Source organism: Hordeum vulgare, chromosome 7H (genome assembly GCF_904849725.1).
Source record: "Hordeum vulgare subsp. vulgare chromosome 7H, MorexV3_pseudomolecules_assembly, whole genome shotgun sequence".
In the NCBI taxonomy this organism is placed as follows: domain Eukaryota; kingdom Viridiplantae; phylum Streptophyta; class Magnoliopsida; order Poales; family Poaceae; genus Hordeum; species Hordeum vulgare.
In genome coordinates, this window is record NC_058524.1 from 39,167,398 (window position 1) to 39,173,397 (window position 6,000).

Sequence of the window (6,000 nt, forward strand, 5' to 3'; positions counted from 1 at the left end):
CTACTGAATACGAGACACTTCTTTCTCGGCCGTGCGTGGTCTTCCCTCGGGGATGGGAGAATATAGAAGGTGGGTGGGTGGATCTCTATTCTCCACCAGGATAGGGTTGATTTGATTGGCATTCACGCCTTTTAGAAAGAGCCACTCAATGAAATTCTCTTTTAGGCGAAGAGAGTATGCCCAACTGGAGTGGTTTCTGCCTATATTCCAACTAATGTCATCTCCAAGATGGACAAATCTTCTTATCTGCGGATCTATTCCATGCCGGAATTCGACCTGCTATTCATGTGGGTATTTCACTTTCCAGAGTAGGATCAACGGCTCAAATGTGCCGCAATGAAACAAGTAGCTGGCAAATAAAAACAGGAACTACCTCAATTCGCAGAGTGACAAGCCTATTATTCGCCTGTGCTCTCGATAAAACTAGCCAGAATCCATTGTTTTTATGACGGGAATTGCTTAAACAATCCCAATCAAACCTTCTCCCAGTGGAAGAATAGATAGCTACTATAGCTACCGGAACGATAGGATATCTTGATTCGTTCGAAATTGGACAGGTCAAGCTATTTCTGGACTGGATGAGTTACGTAAACACCTAAAAGATACTCATTCCAAGAAATTCGATCTTCTAGCCAGCTTCTAGCCAGGTGGATAAGGATGGAATCTGGTATCCAAGAAGAGGATGTTGGACATTCTTCATCCCGGAGGGCCGGGGAGAGGAAAGATAGCATCACTCTGACTTTGCCGGAAGGAGGAAAATCTAGAGTTGGCTTTGGGAGAAGAGAAGGAAGCTCTCAGGTTTAGTGATTCATACCTGTCCTGTCTTTTGTTTCCAGGGTTTCGATTTCCGGTCCAGAGCTAGTCTACTTATTTATTTTATACGGAAACGGAATTTTGCATATTGTACGGAATTTGTCATACCAGGTTTTCCTAGAGTTGAGGAATTCTATCCATTCCAGGAAAAGCACTGGTTTGAGAAACTACACTACAGGAAAGTACTAAGGAATAGGAAGCTGCTACTTATACTTATGATTCTTGTCCAAAGATGCCAGGCCGAGAGAGAAACCCAACTAGTGAAATAGAACGGATCTCTCTAATAAACTGGGGTTCTTCTCTTCGGGTTGCTGGTATCCTTATATGGATCCGTCTTGTCTCCTCGGCTCGATAAGCTAGCAAAGTCAGTTCGTTGGATTGGTCTGTCCGGTCAGTCAGTCAGGAAAGCACGTCAAGTCGGTTAATAGCTCTGGTCCGGTTTCTAACTCGGTGAATTGGTATGGTCTGGAGGCCCGGCAATAACAATAGCAGACAGGTCAGTTGTTCAAGTCCATCTGGTTGATAGGTCAGCTCGGTATAGAATCTTGTCTGGTTTCTGAAGTCGGTAAAGTCCAATCAGTAGAGTGCCAGTTAAGTTCCTCAAGTAAGGATCTTTGATTCCTCCAATTCGGTAGGTAATCATAATAGTCTCGGCTCGGAATGCGAAGATGCTGCTAATCCGTTAAAGGGATCAAGATCGCATTTATTTGATATGTGTCCCTTCTTCAACCCCGGATGTGTACCTGATACCAGGGAATAACGTAGTTCTAAAGTAGTGACTCGTGTCTTGGAGGTCGTCCATCCAAATGTTCCTCTTTGCCATTGCCCGCGTCTACTCCTATAACCGAATCGATGGCCTATAGCGCCATGCCATAATGAAATTCTTGATCATTTCTTTGTTCGTAACATGGCGTAGTGTATCACTGGGTGCCACAATCCCATTCAATTCTTGTCCATTCAATACCATGGATATATCGATTTCTATTTTCAGAAAGCTCCTATTTCGATTGATATCTCTAGCAAATATATGCGTAGCGTATGTCAAGATAAAGTAAATCAATCAGTATGACGGCAGGGGGCGGAGGCAGCTTCAACTCAAGTGAGGAGCAAGCTTACCTCGGGCAGGTAGATTGATCGGCTCCTTCATATCTCGGGATTTCGCTTAGGCCACCCATGCCATACCATAGAAAAAAAGATCTGGTTTCCTTTCCCTCATCAACCTGCCGCTGCCATTCTTTTATTTCACCCATAGAAAAAAAGAATCTTTCCGTCCGTATTGAGCAACTCAAATTCCTAGAAAGCCGTTGGTGCACCCACCCAGTGAGTAACTACTAATGCAGTGAGTAACTACTAATGTTACGAACAAAGAAACTTTCCAAAAGTGGACCCAACAAGCAAAGCAACAGATTGAGCCGCACTGCCTTTCGGCGTTTTAGTTAGGCGCATCCTCTTGCGGGATGAAAATCTGCCATAGCACGCTCCGCACCATTGAAGGAACATTTGCTCGATGATGGTCCTATCCTACGCGGGCTTACTAACGATGGCCAAGCACGCAGTCATTTCCCATTCTATTTGATAGGGGAAGCAAGCTAGTCAAAGAAGAAGGAAGCATGGGTATATTGACACGGGCGTATACTGAAATAGGCATAAGGCCGCTAATGCTAAGGAGACACCACCGCTTCTTTGTTCGTAACTAGGACATGTATTGATGCTAGAGGCAGACTCCTGGCACTTATCACTCCTTAGATGAAGCAAGACAAGAGTGAGTCCGCTAAGGGACAAGTATGACTAAAAAAATGATGGCAGATTTTTATGGAAACTATTATATTTGAGTATATTGTATCATTGGGTTTGTCATTGTCGATAGCTATTCTTGTCGCCGTTAGGGCGATGATCCATCACATAAATGCTATTAATGTTGAAACACAAGTAACTGATATATCCAAAGATGTTCTTAAAGAACAAATCATTTCTCAATTGGAAATACTCTATAAAGTCTATAGAGATACTACTGAGGGTGTGCACTTACGGCAGGAGTCAATCTCCAAGAAGTAAGCACACATCTATTTTTTGTAGACGAGAGAGTGAACCTTCTAAAGAGTATCTACTGTGATCTTATCGCAAAGGGAACTGGAAGTGAATACTTTGGCCAAGTTATACAATTTCTTCTGGGATAGCTTGTTGTGGGGCTTTCCGAAGGGTCGTTCTGAGAGTGGTCTCTTTTCTTTAAGGTTGCATATATTGTCGGAGAAGGGAGGGATCCAGGCCAGGTCTAAAAGTGCCAAGTTGGGTTTGGGACAAGATCTTGAAATAGTGCATCTTATATAGTGGGTGCCAACTTGATTGCTGCTGGGATTGCTTGATAGGAAACTTTGATTGATATGAGCAGATGTGAATGAATTGAAATAGTCAATAGTGGTGATATGATCCAGGTATCTACACTCGGATCTACTTCTGCTACCTAGACTGCTGCTACTGTAAAAGCATCAGGAACGTTTCAATTCACTGAATAAAGTGCTCTTTCCATTGATTTATGGATGAAATCACGAAAAAGAGAAGGAACCACCGATTCTGCATCGAAAACAGGGGTTCTGGAGCCAGTTTCTCAAATCGTAAGTAGATCCCATCCAAGGCAGTTTATAAGTGAGGTTCTCCGGTCGAATGCAAATAAGCCAGAGCGTATCTCTTGTTTCGAGGAAGAAACAGACATCCTGGTCTAAATAGATCTTGATTCTATGCATGCGTCAGACACATCACGAGCCGGAACAAACGAGTGCTTTCAACTCACGAACCGGAACAAACGAGTGCTTTCAACAATAAGCAATACCCGAGCTTACTTCTACCAACCAGGATTCCGATACCAATTCCAATCTGGCACAACACAAGGAAGTAGCGCACCAGAAGAACCAATACGAGAACCCTTCCTTCCAGCCAGAATCCGTCTTTCTTGTCCTTTGCATTCGAGGAATGGGATCTGCCTTGTGGAAACAAAAGCTATTTGTTCGAGTCAAGCAAGCGGACAGTCAGCTAAGAATACTGGAAGAGAACTCTCTAGCCCTGCACTTAAACTAGACAAGAAATCCGAAAAAACACTAGTTTTGGCCCATAGCGAAATAGAGTTTTTCTTCTCCGCGGACTCCCCATGCTTGGTGCCATAGGCTTTAGGACTTTTGGCACTAGGGAATCATACTTTGATCAGATCCGTGGACAGGATCCCGAGGTCAAATCGGATTATGAACTTTTCCAGCTAAGTGAAAACGCACTTCACTACTAGCAAAGAAGTCAGCTCAGGGCAGGGCCGATGGTAATCTCAGATAGGAACTTGCCGGGATCCTTCCATACCTGCCATCCACCACTACTACTGATGGTTTCCCAGAACGAGCCATACCTTTTCCCAGAATGAGAATATGGCTGAGGACGAATAGCGGCGCCTAGCTTTAGTTTCCACACGACACGATGGATCTATCACTCTCTTTAGCCAGGCCATTCTCTAGAGGAGAGTTCCGAGAATGAATTCCAATCTGGTACCAATCATAGAAATCGTACTGTAGAGTTCTTCTCACGCCTAGCACAGCTACAAGCATTCCTCGAATGCAGAGACAAGACGGAGGATATCTGATCCCGCAGAACATCTGCTACCAACTATGGATTACCTTGTTTCCATGAAATCCATGTTTCTGGCACCTTGGCCCCCTCTACCTACAAAATTTTGATTCCTATGGTTGAAGAAAGTACAACATTGTCAATTCAACCTGAAAAAAGGGGAATAAGTTGACAAAGTCAGCTTGAATATTACAGTATGGATCAAAGGAAGCTATACCCGCCTAGATTTCTATCAAACTTATTAGATAGTAAAGCAGACAAGTCTGAAATGGAATGTTTGATCGGTATATGTAGGGCTCTCAAAAGAGAATCTATTTCAGCATAGTTGATTTTCAGAAGCCAACTAGAACTTCGCAGCTGCCGTATAGTTGATTGTTCCCCCCAGTTTCGTTCTCATCTGGTCAGTTTCACGAATGCAAGGATTTACTACGAATCTGAGGTCTAAACCTTGGTCGTATACAGCGGTGAACTAGCTAAATATAGCTAGAGGAGTAATATAGCTAAATATAGCTATAGGGCATTCCAAAGAGGTGAAATTCTCTCGGCAAAGCAGAACAAGAAGCAGCAGAAAGCAAAATAGTATAAGGGTCGTTCGGAGTTCCAGGCACAAAACAATTCTACAGAACTGGGTATACCAAACAGTTGATCAACAAGACATATTCACTTTGACCACAGTCATCCGCACTTGCCTACCCGACTGGCTATTTTAGCTATTCTCTCTTCAACCTTCCTCTAACCTAAAATAGTCGTACCGCTCCCCCTTTAGAGATAGATTTATTTATTCTCTAAGCTAGCTAAACGCCCGAAACATAATAAGCTAAGCCTCCGTCGATTTAGCCAAAGCAGGCCTGGAGAAAATAATGGGAGTCAGTGTCCCTTAAACGCCTTGTTTCCTCTTCTTTACGGTGGCTTCTTCTTAAATGAAAGAAGATCTCTGCTACGCTTATGCCTTAAAACCCGAAAACTGTGGTTATTATGACACCAGGTGAAATAGATGCTTTTTCTTCTCTTCCTCCCCTCGACCTATTGAAGTTGCGCTCACCCGCAGCCCTAATCCCTACAGTTCCTTCGCTTACCGCCTAATCATAATCTATTGCCCTGCCTCCAAGAGAAGAAATGGCACCAACCGACACAATGGCAGCTAGTTCCAGGGAAGCTGCTATCAGGAACGGGCCCCATCCTATTTTGGCAACATCATGCTCTCCTGTGCCGCACTCCTCATGCCAATGACCAAGCGCATGCACCGCAAAATGTCGGGATCTTATCGTATTTCAGCGGATCCCCGGCAAGTCATTTACCGGTACTTTCTATTCCAACTATTGCTTAAACGCCTCACATCCCGGAGTTGCTTGTCGGATCAATCTCTCGTAGACTAGGCCCCTATGGTGACGGCTTTGAGCTATGAATAAGTGTTAAGGATTTCGCTTGACTGCAGCATTTCGCTTCCTCCGTTCATAAGCTGTGAGCCTGGCCCTTCCATTCCTCCGCCTACCAAATCTATTATGTGTCTCTCTCTTCTGTTCGCAACAAAGATTTCTAATATCGTACCCATGGGAAAGAAGTATTTATCGGCCCAATAGATTA